Source organism: Pongo pygmaeus, chromosome 9, assembly GCF_028885625.2.
Source record: "Pongo pygmaeus isolate AG05252 chromosome 9, NHGRI_mPonPyg2-v2.0_pri, whole genome shotgun sequence".
Classification (NCBI taxonomy): domain Eukaryota; kingdom Metazoa; phylum Chordata; class Mammalia; order Primates; family Hominidae; genus Pongo; species Pongo pygmaeus.
The window spans coordinates 35671675-35690587 of NC_072382.2; the positions used below are offsets into that span (position 1 = coordinate 35671675).

At 36.9% G+C, this 18913-nt stretch overlaps 1 protein-coding gene and 1 pseudogene across 5 annotated transcripts in view; both read right to left on the reverse strand.

The window, feature by feature from the left end:
* The window catches only part of ELP4 (elongator acetyltransferase complex subunit 4), a 276336-nt gene that overhangs the window by 100236 nt on the left and 157187 nt on the right, over positions 1 to 18913 (reverse strand). The gene's annotated exons all lie outside the window — the stretch shown is intronic.
* On the reverse strand, positions 505 to 8544 carry LOC129008957 (putative uncharacterized protein encoded by LINC00269; annotated as a pseudogene).

The window sequence follows — 18913 nt, forward strand, 5'->3', positions numbered from 1 at the left end:
TCTGCCACATCTAGAAAAGGAGGAAAACAGCTATGCCCCAAATGTTGGCAATTTAGCTAGTAGAATGAGGTGGAAACAGATGGGCTTTTGAGTCAGCTACTCCTCTGACTGAATCTTGGCTTTGCTATTCAGCAGACAGTTGATCTTGTGTAGGCACTCTCTTGAGCCTCAGGTCTTTCACATGAAAAAATCAGCTAATAATATTTATTCTGAAGAAATTAATCTAAGGATTAAGTGAGATAATGCATACGAAACACATGTTATTTTCTTTTCCTTCCTTCATGAGAGGAACATTAATTTTGGTTCCATTTCACAGACCACCAACATTTCCCTGGTATATGGAGGATGGTGGAGAACAGAGTATTGTTTGCTAACAAGCACTTCTCCAGGTTTCCATTAGCAGAGCAATGCTTCTTTGCCTGAGTGAAAAACCACCACTACCACCACCACAACCACAACCCTATGAGAAAGATGCTAATTGTCTCTATTTAATAGGTGAGAAAACTGAAGCAGAAAGACATTATTTGCTGAGCTCACACATCCAATAAGTGGTAGAGTCAACTTTCAAATTCAGGCTGTTGAACTACAGAGCCTCATTCTAAATCACTATACCATACTACTTCATAGAGTACATAGAACATAAGATGGGAAGTCAGTGGCCACAGACTTCCTATCAAAAGCAAGGAGTTGGGCAGGGGCTTTCACATAATGTAATTCTCAGTCTTTCTTCCACCCTCCATTCGGACAAATGCATCAACCCAGACAGCAGGTGGGAAGGAGAAATGCACTACATCTGCCCAGTGTGTAAGCCGTTTTTTTCATTCTTCTTTCTTTCTTTCTTTTTTTTTTTAGAGACAGGTTCTCGTTTTGTGGCCCAGGATGAAGTGCAGTGACACAACTGAACCTCACTGCTGACCCCCGAACTCCTGTGCTCAAGTGATCCTTCCACCTCAGCCTTCTGAGTAGATGGGACTACAAGTGTGCACCACCATACCTGGCTAATTAAAAAAAATTTCTGTAGAATCGAGGTCTTGCTATGTTGCCTAGGTTGGTCTTCCACTCCTGGCCTCAAGTGACACTCTCACCACTCAGTAGGCGAGAGCCACTGCACCCAGCTTTCCACTATTTTCAAGTAAAGATGAACCTATTGAAGCTAAAGGCATTCTCACAGGACAAGATACTAATTAATAATTAATCATACTTTAATCAGTATACTAAATAGTCTATGCCTGAAAGCTTCTCAAAGAATTAAAGCGAACCCTGTACAAGGTGCTTATGTGCCATAGAAATTTTGTTCAGCATTCCACTCAATGACAAAGTTAACAAATTGCCATAAATTAGATAAACCAAATATATTAGTCTAGATCTAATTTACTGTTCTCCCAATGATAAGAGCTGCAAACAGGAAGTCCCCTGATTTTCCCCCCTCAAATCCTCACAAATTTGTTCTCTTTTTATGTAGGCTCAAATTAATCTAATATGTATGTAAAAGGGACTCTCATAATTTCCTATCTCTAGGCACTTCTACATACTGTTCACTCTTCACAGGTCAGTGACTATGCATATTAGTAAAATAATAGTAATACTGGAAGTTCATTTTCTAGTATAATATTACTAATTCTACATTGCTTGAGTGTATACTCTGCTTAGCAATGTGCTGTATAGATTTTGAATATTATACAAAGTGGTACCTTCTTGTTCTATTTACTACATGAAATCTTTGACATTAATGAAACATGACACAGTACTGTATTCTATTACAAAATTTCCTCTACTCCAATATACCTGGTAAGACTTAGTGGGGGTCAAAAAGATCAAAAGAGTGGGAGGAAAGAATGCCTGAAAGATTAGGTTTATCTTTAGATTTTAGTTCAAATTCAACTACTTGGGTTATGACTTTCAAAGGTCAATTATTTTTAGCTAAATAAGTAGAAAATTGGTCCTGGTAAGCAGGCATGTATCTCCCAGGGGTGAGGATGCAGGTGGGGATAAGGAGAAACCATTCCCTTGCATTACAGCAAATGATACAATAATTTCACATTCATATATATAAACAGCATTAGCATAACACCATTCTTTGTAGAAAGGGATGTTAACATTTAGAAGGTTGTAATTATTTTAGGAATAATGAATTTCTATAAGGCATCTGTTTTTTCCAAAGTATTTTGGTTAAAGCCTGATTTGCGTGAAAACATAAATAACCTCTTGCTCCAGACTCAGAGCATCAGGAAGCTTTAACAGATGGCCTCATTTAAAAATCATTTGTTAAGATATCTCACATTTATCCAACACACTGTCAACGTCTTCCTTTTATTCAATCGTGATTTTACATACTTCTGTCATAAATATTTTTTAATCCTGTGCATTCATGGAAATCACACAATTTAGTATTTATACTTAATTTGGTTTGGGGGTAACCCTGATTCTTTTAAACTTATGCCATTAACTAAAGTATTATAGAATGATTAATTATAGAAAAATACAAAGTTTAACATTAACTCATGAAAATGCAATCAAAAGCAACATTTTAATCAAGGTACAAGTGGAAAAAGCAAAATAATTGAAAAATTATCTATTCTGCACCCACCTCTATTATTCTTTCCTTCTCCTTTCTTTCATTCTCAAGAATCTGGAACAGAGAGTCGATACTTGCTGTCTCTATTTCCTTACCTCCCATTCACTTTTTATACTTTCAAAGAAATTGCAAAAGCCATTCAATCTTTAACCAACTACATGTAATTAAGGTTTTGAGCCCTACGCCCCTGAAACTTCTTGGTCAATGGTCACCTATGAGCCTCATATTGCCAAATGCAATAGACTTCTCTATCTGTGAGTCAATTGTTGTTTCTATTTATTGCTCAATGCATTTGGCATTGTTCATTATTCCTTCAAAATTCTCTCTTCCCTCAATTTCTATGAGACCACTCCACATGATTCTTCTGCCTTCTTCTCTTCTGAATCTAAACATGTTTTCCGATCTTACATGTTCTAATGTCTTCAACTACCAGCTATATAACAATGATTCCCAAATATACATCTCTGGATCATGTATCTCCTTAGAACAAATTCACACATCCAAATGTTCAAAGGCTATATCCACCTATATGTCCTATTCTACATTTCCCAAACTGCACCTTTCCCTATGGTCCCTATTTTAATGAAAGACACCGACCTCATCTAGTCACCCAAATCAGATATTTGGGAGCCAGTTTAGACTCCTTCTTTTCTCTTACTAAATGACTAAGTTCAGTTGATTTTATCTCATGTCTAATCATTATGGTGATGGTGATGGTGATGATGATGATGATCACCTGGCTTCTGTAACAGTTTCCTAACTCAACTCTTGGCCTCTAGTATTGTCACCCCACCCCACCCCCACTCCAATCTCTTTTCAAACTCCTGCCAGAGTGATTTTTTTTTTTTTAAGCAGGGTCTCACTCTGTTGCCCAGGCAGGAGTGCACTGGCATGATCTCGGCTCACTGCAACCTCCCCTCCCCAGCTCAAGTGATCCTCCCACCTCAGCCTCCCAAGTAGCTGGGACCACAGGTGTCTGCCACCATGCCTGGCTTATTTTTTGTAGAGATGGGGCTTCACCACGTTGCCCAGGCTGGTCTTGAACTGGGCTCAAGTAATCCGCCTGCCATGGCCTCCCCAAGTGCTAGGATTATACTTGTGAGCCACTGCACCAGGCCCAGAGTGATACTTCTAAAACACAAATCTGATTGGTAATCTCTGCATAAAATACTTTAATAGCTCCCCATTACCCATGGGAGAGAATCCAAAATTGTGAGCTGGAAATCACATCATGATCTGCCTCTCTCAGAGGGCTTCCCTCCTTTATCCATGTTTAATCTGAAGTTTTAATAAAATAGTCAGATGCTTGCATCTAATTATAGTGAATATATCTGTACTTAAGATAATTAAGATGAGAAGCTATTCCATACCAAAAAAAAAAAAAAACCCACAAGATCATGAAAAATCAGAAATATGGTACAGGTAGAATCTAGAATAAAAATTAGTGTCAGGATAAATAATAACAGACCAGAGTTTCTTGGTATTGATTACAGAAAGAAGGTGATAACCTTAATTGTACTAGGGCTAACATGACAAAATAAATAATAGATTACTAACATATAAAATGTATATATTTTTCACAGGTGAGTTTGGCTTTCATTTTGACTAAGTCATAAAGCCTACAAGAAGGTTAGAAAAGGAAACTATTATAAGAGACTATAGGGAAGTTGTGTGATAACCCCTCGAAAAGACAATTTGAACATATAACTTTTATACATAAAAGTATTAATGTGCTATAATCATTTAACAATATATAGGAAAGAATTCTTTTTTTTTTTTTTTTTTTTTTTTTTTAAGATGGAGTCTCACTCTGTCGTCCAGGCTGGAGTGCAGTGGCATGATCTCGGCTCCCTGCAACCTCCGCCTCCCGGGTTGAAGTGATTCTCCTGTCTCAGTCTCCTGGCTAGCTGGGACTACAGGCGTGTGCCACTACACCCAGCTAATTTTTTGTATTTTTAGTAGAGAAGGGGTTTCACCATATTAGCCAAGATGATCTTGATCTCCTGACCTCGTGATCTGCGTGTCCGGCCTCCCAAAGTGCTGGGATTACAGGCGTGAGCCACCACACCCAGCCAGAAATATTTTTAAAATAAACTTTATTAATAAAATTCATTAAAGTCTCTGCATTTCATATGTCTTCACTAATTTATTAAAGTTTGGATACAAATCTGTTAAGTTTCAACTCTTCTGTTACAAATGTAATTCACTACACTCTTCTTGAAGTAATTGCACTATTGCATTGAAACCCATTTCAATTAACTATGTAATTGGAAATACAGAGTAAAAAAAATGCACAGGTTGGGTAAATTATTCAGTAACTTTTGATTTTTTTTTTTCAATTAAATTTCCTTTGCTATTTTGTTGTTGTTGTTTTGAGATGGAGTCTTGCTCTGTAGCCAGGCTGGAGTGCAATGGCGCGATCTCGGCTCACTGCAACCTCAGCCTCCCAGGTTCAAGCGATTCCCCTGCCTCAGCCTCCCAAATAGCTAGGATTACAGGCGCCCACTACCACGCCTGGCTAATTTTTTGTATTTTAGTAGAGACAGGGTTTCACCATGTTGGCCAGGATGGTTTCGATCTCCTGACCTCGTGATCCACCCGCCTTGGCCTCCCAAAGTGCTGGGATTACAGGCGTGAGCCAGTGCTCCCGGCCTAAACTTCCTTTGCTATTAGGACCCTTTCTTTCTGCAAAACTTTTTATAAAAGCTTTTCAGTATTATGTCTTAAAGTACCAATTTATGCTTACATGGGTAGATATATTGAAATCATTTTATAATTTGTTTAGTAAGATCAAAATCAGGAATATCAGCAGCTCCTTGAAAGTGCCCTCAGCTCCTTTCCAGAAACTCCCCGTGAAGACAGTGTCCTGTGTTTCTTTCTAAAAGTCTATTGTAACAGTCTTTCATATCAGATTGCAGTCCATCTGGAATTGATTTTTGTTTATGCTGTGAAGAAGGGGTCAAGATTTACTTTTGTTTTTCATATGGATCATACGGATACCAGTTTTGACTGAGTACTATTTATTGAAAAGCACATCCTTCCCCACCTGCACTAGTGTTATTTTTGGCATAAGTCACAAGTGATCATATACTTATGGGTCTGTTTCTGGACTCTTTTCTGTCCTGTTTGGTTACAATGATCTGTCCTTGTGTCAATACCACAAATGTTGATATAGGGTAGTCCTCCAACATTGCTATGTATAAAGATTATTTTTGGGGGCTGGGTGCTGTGGCTCATGCCTTTAATCCCAGCACTTTGGGAGGCCGAGATAAGTGGATCACTTGAGGTCAGGATTTCGAGACCAGCCTGGCCAACATGGTGAAACCCCATCTCTAGTAAAAATACAAAAATTAGCCAGGGGTGGTGGCATACATCTGTAATTTCAGCTACTTGGGAGGCTGAGGCAGGAGAATCACTTGAATCCCCGAGGTGGAGGTTGCAGTGAGCCAAGATTGATCCACTGAACTCCAGCCTGGGTGACAAAGGGAGATTCTGGTTTTTTTTTTTTAGATTATCTTTTTCGTCCTTTGCATTTTTTTATTTAACAAAAATTTATGCTGGGATTTTTATAGGGACTGCATTGAATATAAACATAAACTCTGGAAGAAGTGACACACCAATTTATATTTGTAGTAGCTTTAGTTAGACTTTCAAAGTTGTGCAGGATCATAGCAGTTCTTAATTGGGTAGGACTGCGCAGAGCATTGTTGAATGCCAGAATACCCTAGCCTCATACATTAAATATTACTGACAATCACTGTAATAACCAAAACCATGTTGATATCCAAGAACTGAAAAAGTTCATCCAGTAATGTTTCTTTCCTATGGCTGAAGTCTGTAATTCCTATTGTTCATTATTTAATAATCATTTACTTGGTGTCTAATAAGTGATCTTTTCTACCTCTTATCAATTTTGACATTTATATCTAGCTAACTGAATTTATCCCATAGTACAGATGGAAGAAATCTCTTTAATTATGAAATTGTGAATTGTTTAAAATAGAAACAATGTCTTATTTTTGTATCTCTAGTACCCCCTATACAGTAGGCTTTTAAATAGATGTTTAGCAAATTATCTTAATAGACCATGAAGTAATTTTAATTCATCTAGAACATTAATCTTAAAATGCCCATGGCCTTGGAACCTGCAGAAATGATGATGGATTTAAATGTTCATGAAGGAAAATTTCATCGGTGTTTCACAAAATTTAGAAGAGCTTGAGCCTGTCCTAGAGTAAAATTCAAAATAATACACTCACTTTGCCAATTTGAAACTTCAACAATATGGTAGTTTTAACACAGCTTTTAAATTATATTTTTAAAAATGGAAACCTCATACTTTGAAGTGGTACAAAAAATTATAAACTTGAAAATTTTTCAAAAGCTATATGAAAATTAAAAAACTCCAAACTTTGTATTTTTTAATCAAGCTTACACAAGACACCATAAAAGCTCCTAAAGAGTTGCACAGCAAAAATCTCAATGCTTACTTACAAGATATGCCATAGAAAGAAGCTACACATTTGTGGGTAAAATAAGCTGTTCTAAAAATATATTACATGGCTAATGTTAATAAAACAGGATACAAAAATAGGAAGAAGAATGGTAACTAGCTAAGCTTGGGCTTTGTGGGGAGGAGAGGGAAGGTAAAGAAAAATAAGTAAGTAAATTTATGTAAATATAAATAAAATATTTGGCTAGTACCAAATACACTGATTCAGTGAAATATTTTGGCACTATGGGTGAAATAAAGGCATAGAATATATACTTTCTGACCTCAAGAAACTTACAGTCAAATGGGCAAGGTAAGTGTCAAAATAAGTAATAAATAAATACTCATCACTTTCTATAAATAGAAAGTGATGAGTACATAAATATTTTATAGTCCAAATGACTTAAGATGCAACTCAAATATCTTCCTTCTATAGCTTTCCCTGAACAACTGCCTCATTATTAGTCTTTGTACAGTATTTTCATACCTAACTCTATTTTTGTACCAGTCAATTTCTATTACAGTTGTTTATATGTCAGTTTTCTCTACTAGACTATGAGCTCTTTATGGGTAGGAGTTGTGTTAATACATATTTGTATCCTCACAAAAGGCCCGGCACATGGTAGTATTTCTTATACTTACTCAACTTGAGCTAATACAGTATTGTACAAAATGTACAAAAATGAGAGAACTGAACAATGAATGCCAAGGTGCTAATTTTACAAATACAAAAAAAAGATCAATTTATGATGCAACTGTCAGGCTAGGCTCAGGGAGCAGGTAAGATTTGAAGTCAACTCTGAATATGTATGTGAGATCTCAGCAGAGGCAAAGACAGTAAGCATCCTGGAAGTGTGACCGAAGTAGTGCTACCAGACTTACTGCTTCTGCACCTTTCTAACAATAGCAGCTAGTGAGGAAGGCAAATATGTAAACAAGCACCTATGAGTCTTATTGATGGGCCACTAATTTTACAGCCTTGAGTAATCTATGATTCTTCCTCCTCTTTCATCATCCAGATCCTGGCAAATATCAAGTACAGTATCAAGTACAGCTCTTCACTTAAATCTCTCTTAGATTTGTCAACAGCTTGGCTGAAACTGTTGCATAGTTGGATGGGACGCTGACATTACAGAAGCACTAAATCAACATCAGTATCTACTTACCTTTAGACTTGTTCTCTTTGAAATATAAAGCCCTAGGCCGGGCGCAGTGGCTCATGCCTGTAATTCCAGCAATTTGGGAGGCTGAGGTGGATGAATCACCTGAGGTCAGGAGTTCGAGACCAGCCTTGCCAACATGGTGGAACCCCGTCTCTAGCAAAAATACAAAAATTAGCTGGGCGTGCTGGTGGGCACCTGTAATCCCAGCTGCTAGGGAGGCTGAGGTGGGAGAATTGCTTGAACCCAGGAGGCGGAGGTTGCAGTGAGCTGAGATCATGCCACTGCACTCCAGCCTGGGCAACAAGAGTGAAACTCCAACTAAAAAAAAAAAAAAAAAAAAGGAAAGAAATATAAAGCCCTATTTGTTCAAGCACCTATCAGTTTTCTTTTACATGCACTGTAACCATTTCCTCACTGATGTATCTTCTGTCCATTTTCTTCCAGATCATCAAAAATGTTACTTTTCCTTTCAATCTTCTAATTTGCCTTCAAACAGATGTAACATCTCTCTCCTTAAGTCTCACAGCATTTTATCCTTCTTTATTACACTTAGGATATTTTGCCCTGTATTGATTTTTGCACATCTATCTAATCTCTTCTACAACTGTATTCACTTTTTTGGTGGAAAAATGGTGTTTTATTTATTTGCTTTATACATAGCAGCTGTCTAATTTTCTGAACTGATTTAGACTAAGCATACTTTACTGTGATATGCATGTTTACAAACAATTCTATATGGTATGATGCAAAGCTTGGGCACGTAACAAATCAAACTCTGTTTTTGCTGCCCTTCCAGAAACCCCATTCACAACGCAGAACCAAGCCTAATTATACATGACTGTTAGATGAATTTAAAATGCTTTTCTCTGTTCAGCTTGAATATATATTTCAGAAGGAGAAAAGCCTGAAATCTTATTTCAGACCTATCCTCAATTCCCCTCATGATACAAAGTCAAATTTCAAAAAAAAAAAAAAAAGATCTAAATATATGAGTGTAAATTTTTACAAAAATAGAAGTTACCAAGTTGGTTAATTTCAAATGTTACTAATGAGTCAGGATATACTGACATTTATAAGTTTCATCAAGAAAACTTAACCTCAGGTTAATAAAGGTATGATCACACTTTATCTTTTTTTGATACATCAGCTAATTCATACCTCAAAAATATTTAATTTGGGAATACCTGAGCTCCTCAGGATAAATTAATTATATTTTAATTTGAGTTTTTATAGTCCGTAACAGAGTTTTATTTCAACATGATCGCTTTTCATTAAATAAAATGAGTCTACTTTAGAGTTCTTCCTTAACAATTTCATTACTAAACTCTGCAAAGAAGCTTTTCATGATGTAGGTTCATCTACTGTGCAGCCTATTGAATACAACATTAGAAGATTAAATACAACCTTCTCTATTGCATACAACATTTCCTAACACTCAAGGGCAGTGAATTTAAACATATTTTAATTGGCAGACTGTTACTTCAAATGATATGTATGAAACAAATAAAACACATATGCTCTGATTCAGGCAGGGGTGAGTATATTGAACTTAGTGTTTTCCTTGCCCTTTGCTTCCTTCTTGCTTATACCCCCCCACAACCCCTATCCGAAACTCAAACCAGCAATTTCAGAGGATCTGCTGTGAAACCACTGGGGCCATAGCATTTTGCAAACCAATGCTCTAGGGTAAATTTGTTTCAAAAACTAATGATGCAATTGCAGAAATATTTTCATAAATATCATTTTAGCGAAATGGGATTCTTGCCAGTTTCAAGATGTATTATATTTAACTCAATGCCTTCTGTATAATAAAGAACCAATAAGTGCTTAATTTTCTTCACAATGATGTTACAATAATAAAAAGCATGTTGGAGACTTCTGGTTTCCAGTCCTGCATGTAATGAACTTGGAAGGTGTCATTCCTGTCTCCACAAGCAAAAAGCTGAACAAACTGAAAAATCAACAAATCTTAGATCCATCAGATAATTGGGGTCACAGGGAAAACCACTGCCCTCTATGATTGTAGAGATGATAGGTAGATACAGAGAATCACAACTTACCCAAGTAAAAGCCCAGGAAAAAAAAAATTCTCCACAGGGACCAATACCAAAAGAGTAGGAAAATCTAAACTGTAAAAGACAAACTGTTGGAAGCTCAAGGTGGACATTAGAGAGTACACAACTCCAGGGGGACTCAGCCCTAGAAATGAAAGACACAATACTGTCAAGATTTCAGTTCTTTCCAGCTTGATCTATAAATTCAACGTAATCCAAATAAAAATCCAAGCAAGTTATTTTATGGATATTGGCAAACTGACTCTAAAGCTTATATGGAAAGGCAAAAGACCCATAATAGCTAACACGATACTGAAGAACAAAGTCGCAGGACTGAAACTACCTGTTATGGGCTGAATTGTGTCCCTTCAAAATTCATATGGTAAAGCCTTTATGCATAGTATCTCATAATGTAACCATATTTGGGTATGAGGTCTTTGAGGAGGAATTAAGTTAAAATGATGTCTTTAGGGTGTGTCCTAATCCAATATGACTGGTGTCCTTATGAGAAAAAGAAACTTAAACTCAGACATGTGCAAGCACAGAGGGAAAACAGGGAGAAACAGTCATCTACAAGCCAAGTAGAGAGGCCTCAGAAGAAATTAACCCGCTGATATCTTGATTTTAGACTTCCGACCTCCAGAACTGTAAGAAAATAAAACGTCTATTGTTTAAGTCAGCAAGTGTGTGGTATTTATTGTGGTTGCACTAGCAAACTAACATACCACCTGACTTCAAGATATAATATAAAGCTACCATAATCAAGACATGCGGTATAGTCTTGATTATGGTATATGTTGTACATGAATATAGTCAACTGAACTTGAATATAGTTGCATGAATATAGTCAACAAACAAATGGTATATAAAATATACAAAGAACTTTTAAAATTCAATAATAACAGAAAAATCAACTTAATTTAAAAATGGGCAAAAGATGTGCACAGACAACTCACCAAAGAAGACAGATGGATGGCAAATAAACATATAAAAAGATGTTCCATATCATATGTCCATAAAATTGGAAATTAAAACAATAATGAGATGTCACTCTCATTTTCTACATTTTAGAAAAATGGCTAAAATCCAAAAACACTGATAACACCAAATGCTGACAAGGATGTGGAGCAACAGGAACTCTCATTCATTGCTGGTGGGAATTTAAAATGGTGTAGCTACTGTGGAAGTCAGTTTGGCAGTTTCTTGCAAAATGAAATATGCTCTTATACAATCTATCAATTACACTCCTTGATATTTACCCAATGAGTTGAAAACTTACGTCCACACAAAAACCTGCACAAGGATATTTATACCAGTAGCTTTCTTCATAATTGCCAAAACTTGGAAGCAACCAAGATGTTCTTTAGTAAGTGAACGAATAAACAAACTATGGTACACCCACACAATGGAATATTATTTAGCACTAAAAGAAATGAGTTATCAAGCCAGAGAAAGACATGGGAGAACATAAAATGCATATATATATATATACACACACACACACACACACACACACACACACACATATGTATACAATAAATAATAATAACAATTATTTATTAATTTTGAGACAGGGTCTTGATATGTTACCTAGGCTGGAGTGCAGTGGTGTGCGTCCACGGTTCTCTGCAACCTTGAACTTTTAGGCTCAAGTGATCCTCTCACCTCAGACTCCTGAGTAGCTGGGACCACAGCTACACACCACCACACCTGGCTAATTTTTAAAAATTTTTTGCAGAGACAGAGGTCTTATTTTGTGGTCCAGGTTGGTCTCAAACTCCTGGCCTCAATCAGTCCTCTCACCTCGGCCTCCCAAAGTGCTGGGATTATAGGCATGAGCCACTGTACCTGGCCTTAAATACATATTGCTAAGGGAAAAAAGCCAATATGAAGAGGCTACAATCTACGTAATTCCATGGCATTGTGAAAAAGGCAAAATTGTTTATTGAAACAGTAAAAAGATCAACAGTTGTCAGACACTGGGGGAGGGAGGAAAGAAGGGGGAGAGAAAGATGAATAGGTAGAGAACGGGATTTTTAGGAAAGTTTCACAATTCCATATGATACTGTGATGGGAATACACGTCATTATACATTTGTCAAGACCCAAAGAATGACAAAACAGAGTGAATCTTAGTATAAAGTATGGACTTCAGTCAATAATAATGTATCAATTCTGGCTCACCAATTGTAACAAATATTCCACTCTAATGCAAGATGTTAATAATAGGGGAAACTGAGGAATGAGTGTGGATGGGTATTTGGGAACTCTATTTTCTTTTCAATTTTTCTGTAAGCCTTTTAAAAACTCTTTAAAAAGTCTATTAATTAAATAGTTTGCATCAATGTTAAGTATTTCATTCCATTCTTGTTTTTTTAAAATCACATTGGCATAACCTAAAGACGTACTTTTGTAGATTATAATCAACTACTATAACCATGAAAAAACTTGGAGTATTTTTTAAATTTCAATGTACTACATAATATAAAGCAGAGGTCTTAAAACTGGAAAATCCACCCCCTTTGGGTTTTACAAAGACTTTCCAATAGCTACGTGGGTGTGGGCAGTTTCAAAATAATTCAATTTTGAGATCCTCAGTTTCCATAGTTACTCTCTACTAAAATTAATCTACTTGAAAATGTACCTACAGTCTGCAAGTTCTCCTTTCCCATTTAATTGAACTTGGCAAAAGAAGGCATAGCTCTCACCCACCCTGGACCTTGGTGTGTGTTACATTGCTCCTAAGGGAGAGTCCCATAATTGCAAAACAGACAAACTAAAGGGGCTTGCATTTTGTTTCATGATGACCATAGGACACACTCACGGCAACAGAAAGTGAGGAGACTGTCCTGGAAACTGTTTAATTAGAATTTAAAAATGAAGTCGGACTTTGTTCTCATCAATTTGACAACGATTGTCAATTAGACTATATTACAAACCTTTTCTACTAATTGAATGAGCTAAGCCTATACTGCATGATTTGGATGAAAATATATTAAAGCATATATTTAATAGGTCAGAAAATATACCCTTTGTCACTATTTAAACATATAATAGAAAATTTTATATCAACTTAAAAATGTGTGAGGAGGTACATGGTTTTAAAAAATGATGTACATATAAACAAAAATATTGATAATTGAATGAAACTTGCTAAACTTGGCCATAACCCAAAAGCTACAAAGAGGGCCTGGCCTTTGGAGTCTCTTACAGGCCTGAATTGGAGGTTAGCCATTCATTTGATACGTGATTTTGGGCCAATGACTTAACCTCTCTAAGCCTCTTTATCTCTCTGAGAACTAGCTGTGGGGATTAAATAATACCAGCAAAGTGCCTATACAGTGTCTAACATTTAGTACCTACTAAATAATAGCAATAAATGATATTATTTCAACTAGTATAAGCTTCCAAATTCATTCATTCTTGTATACAATTTAAATAGGGAAGAAGAGAGGAAACAACTTGAGCGAAACTGAGACATACAAACTTATTTTTTTGAGCACCTTATCGTATGTAAGATACTGTTCTAAACAGAATGGAATGTATAAAAATCCTTGTTCTCGTGAAACCTACATCCTAGTACAGGAAGACGGAAAGTGAACATAACAGATATGAAAATTATACAGCATATTAGAAGGTGGTGAGTGCTATGGGAAAACATGAAGCAGATTAAGAGTGATTGGCAATGGCAGAATAGGGATAGATTGCTATTTGGAAAAGAAGAGTCAGGAAACCCTCATTAAGAAGGTGATATATGAACAAATATTTGAGGGCATTGAGGAAGTTAGCTATGAAAAGATCTGAAAGAATAACATTTCAGGCAAAGGAAACAGGCAGCAAAGGCCCTGAGGCTTACTGTGTTCAAGAGAGGAGGCGAGTGTGGCTAAAACGGAGCAAATGGTGGGAGAGGAATAAAAGATGAGGTCAGAGAGTAAAGGCAGCCAGGTCACGTAGGGTCTTGGTGGCCATTTAAAGACTTCTGAGTGAGATGAAGAATGAACACAGAGTCTGAGAAGTGAAATGACATGATCTGTCTCATGTTTTAAAAGAATCATCCTCTTGGCTACTGTATGAGAACAGACTGAAGGAGGTCAGGGTTAAAAGAAGAAATCTAGTTAGGAGGCTTGGACTGAGTGGTAGCATTGGAGGTGGTAAAAACTGTTTAAATTATGAATATATTTTAAAGCAAAGCCAACAGGATTTTCTGTCAGATTGAATGTTGGGTAAATAGTAATTGTTTTCTTCTATTTAAAGAGGGAAAAAAATCTTCCTATAAACACCTGAAAAAGATTGTATAACTACAGAGGTTTTAGAGGGAAGGGACTTCTTTCATAACTTCCACAGTATAAGTATCTAAGATGTTAAGTGAGAACAGAAACCATGTATAGCATTTGCATTTCCCACAGTGCCTACATGATCACTTCAGCACTGTATATGCTTAATATATTTTTTAAAAAGATTAAATGTAGCCAGGCGCAGTGGCTCAGGCCTGTAATCCCAGCACTTTGGGAGGCCGAGGCGGGTGGATCACCTGAGGTCAGGAGTTCGAGACCAGCCTCAGCATGGAGAAACCCTGTCTCTACTAAAAATACAAAATAAGCCAGGCGTGGTGGTACATGCCTGTAATCCCAGCTACTCGGGAGGCTGAGGCACGAGAATCGCTTGAACCTGGGAGGCGGAGGTTGCGGTGAGCTGAGATCGCACCATTGCACTCCAGCCTGGGAAACAAGAGTGAAACTCCGTCTCAAAAAAAAAAAAAAAAAAAAGATTAAATGTATTAATTGTTATACTACACTCCCTCTCATGACTCTTGGGGGAAACAATTCTGCCCATTCAATCTGTCACAATCTCTTCCGTGTCCTGCCCTTAACTCTTCACTTCTGACAGTGATGATTTTTCCTACACGCTAATAATGTATATGCTAAGGAAACCAGATGGAGAAATAACTGCCTTTTTGTAGTATTAGCAATAAAATAGAAAAAAGAGGGCTACAGTGGTAACCAAGCATTCAGCTTCCATAATTTCCAAAGCTTTGTTACGGCCACGTTGTGTACAAATATGCGCACACTTTACAATCCAAGTGCTTTTTTTTTTAACTAGGTACTAGAAACCTGAATTAATGAAGACATTGCTACTGCTAGGTAACATTCAGTTTTGTTTTACTAATATGGACAGAATGTTAATTCAGTTCTTAAATGTAAATTCTTTCAGAAATCCTGAGCTTGAATAAGTTTAACTTTATGAGTGCCTTCAGGTTTGAGAGAAAAGCCATGCCCTGGCATTTTTTCAAACAGCCCTTACATGAAGACCACAGTGTTGTAGGGAAGAGGCTTTTATCTCCATTTACTTCCAATCCTAAAATGTACAACTGGTAAAATGAAGAAAAATGGTTGGCGGGTCAAACTAAAAGGGTAACTCTTTTCACAGTTTTATAAATGAGACTTTCCTTTCCATATTAAATGTTTTAGCACAGCTTTCCAAATACACTCATTCTATAGACTTCTATTCAAATTAGATGGAAATACATGTTTTCTTATTTTCTATCTTTTATTTAACAAAATGTGTCAACTGAAGACATGGTGATGACTGGTTGCATCACACTTAAAGGTTTTTCTATTAAGTGGCCAAGGGCATGCAAGCAATTAAACACACCAATTTGGAAACAATCTTTTCCATATTTTGTTAGTGAAAAATGTGTCTCCAATGTTCTGGTGTGAATCTTTATTAAATAAAATTTTCTACAATGCTTACAATGTTTAAAACGTTCTGAAAGGTTTATGAAATAATATTCTATTAGATGCTCTATTAAATAAAAATTTCAAGAGATTCCACACAGATTTTGTCTATTGTTCACTTCTAATAGAAAACAATACCAATGATCCTAATTTATCAAATGCTGTAAATAGAGTGATGAATTGCTGATGTATTCTCCATGCAGGATACCGCCAAAGGTCATAATTTGGTTTGTTTTTATGGCCACACACTACATTTCCTGTGGAACTAGGCAATCTTAAATAACCAGTTATATCTTAATAAGCAAGCAGTTCTCTAATATGGGCAATATTTTGAATGAATGTTTTATTATAATGAATAGCCCTTCTAAGAAAGACTTCTCTATTTCCGTTAGAGTAACCATGAGCTAACTAGCATTTCATCAGATATCAAAAAAATCAAGAAGTAAATACTAGTGTATCATATTATATAGAAGAAATTCCAAACAAATTTAGCATGTTTAAACATAGATTACCAGGTGTTCTCTCTTAAATAATTCATATCTATAGCATATAAAGTTTTAACAATTAAAATTGTGGAGCTTATGATAGATAACTGATAATGGGACTATGATTTAAGCACCAAAATTGCGGCAACTGAGATCTCATCAAAAACTACTGTCAGGCTGGGTGCAGTGGCTCATGCCTGTAATCCCAACATTTTGGGAGGTTGAGGGAGGCGGATTGCTTGAGGCCAGCAGTTCAAGACCAGTGTGGGCAACATAGCGAGACTCCATCTCTACAAAAAATAAAATTAGCCGGGTGTGGTGGCACTTGTCTGTAGTCATAGTTACTTGGGAGGATGAGGCAGGAGAATCATGTAGAGCCGAGGAATTTGAGGCTGCAGTGAGCTATGATCACACCACTGTACTGCAGCCTGGGTGACAGAGCAAGACACTGTCTCAAAAACAAACAAACAAAAAACAACCCACCAATGGCTCACGCCTGTAATCCCACCACTTTGGGAGCACGAGGCGGGTGGATCACCTGAGGTCAGGAGTTTGAGACCAGCCTGGCCAACATGGCGAAACCCCGTCTCTACTAAAAATACAAAAATTAGCCGGACATGGTGGTGCACACCCGTAGTCCCAGCTACTCGGGAAGCTGAGGCTGGAGAATCACTTGAACCTAGAAGGCGGAGGTTGCAGTGAGCTGAGATCACGCCACTGCACTCCAGCCTGGGTGACAGAGGGAGATTCCATCTCAAAAAAACAAATACAAAAACAAAAAAACCCACCAAAACCCAAAAACTACTGTCATTCCTTTATAGTTTTATTAATTTCCAAGTTTTACATTTCCATGTAAACTTAGAATACCATCAACTTAAACTTAGAATACCATCAACTTATATGGAAGTCATTTGGGTGAACTGTGCATGTGATAACTGTTTTACTGAATTATGACTTTCTTTTTAAAAAGATTACTTATTTTATTATTTTATTTTTTATTTTGAGACAGGGTCTCACTCTGTCACCCAGGCTGGAGTGCAGTGGCACAATCATGGCTCACCATAACCTTGACCTCCCGGGCTCAGGTGATCCTACCTCAGCCTTGTGAGTAGTTAGGACTATAGGTGCCCACCACCATACCCAGCTAATTTTTGTATTTTTTTTTAGAGATGGGGTTTTGCCATGTTGCCCAGACTAGTCTCAAATTCCTGGGCTCAAGTCATCCGCCCACGCCTTAGCCTCCCAAAGTGCCAGGATTACAGGTGGGAACCACCATGCTCGGCTTGAATTATTACTTTCAATTCACATATGCTCAATAAAAATCATATCTAAAAAATTATATAGGTTTTTCACAGCACTGGAATAAATATCATCTCTAAGAAATGCCATTATAACAAAATCACCTCATAACAAAAGACTTCTAAGTCCTAAATGACCACTCCATTTTTAAAAAAAGTAATAATCGTACAACTTCAATAAACAAAACAATTTGAACAGTTCTTACAAACTTCTGCAACAGAGAAGACATTTATTGAATCATATAATAATAATACTCAGTAGAGAGTGCAGTTATGCTGGCTCCATTGTCATAAATCACTTAAAACTGGGTCCAGATGGTAAGCTGGTAAAAGCCAGGGAGTGTCTTTACAGGGGGTATCCAGAGGTTTTCCTACCCCTATTAGATATCAGGGTTGAAGAGCAGACTATTTAGTCATCAGCCTTGCTGCCCCAGCCCCCTCATCGACCTTCTAAGTTCCCCTCAGAAAAACAAAAATGAACACTAGGCAGCCAAAAGCCAGTTCCTGCTTACCACAAAGTTCCTGATGGGAATGAGAGAACTGTAATACTGTAACAGACCTGGAGCTTGATGACCTATTTTAGCTGCTAGCAGCTAAACCTTAAGTCACATGGCTACTACAGAGGTTCACAGAATTCTGTATGCAGCAGAGTCAGGCACGAAAAGTGCTTTTCACAGTCACTTGGCAAATAAGTCTTGTTGCTTATTTTCTACCTTGAGATGCTGCAGTCTTTACTCAACAGGGAGCTCAATGTGCCATTAGAAAGGTTGTTGTGAGGATACATGTTTTGGTATCTGTGTCTAGTGGTCTGCATCTAAATATTCATATGTGTCTGTGAGGGCTATTAGATGCTAGGCTAGGCTAGGTGAGGTTTTTGTTGTATGCCTTTTAGTCCAACTGGAAAAAAGTAGGAAAGTGGAAAAATACCTTGTTTATAAAGACAGAAAATCTTACTTATGTCTCAATTTAGTAAGCTATTTATCTATAATGTCTTAAATCTCTGATATTATGTATAATGCATGATTTTTACTTTTAATGACTGATAATGTGTGATATTTTCTTTCAATGGTTAAGTAATATGAAATAATCACATACTTCCCTTTGCAAACCTT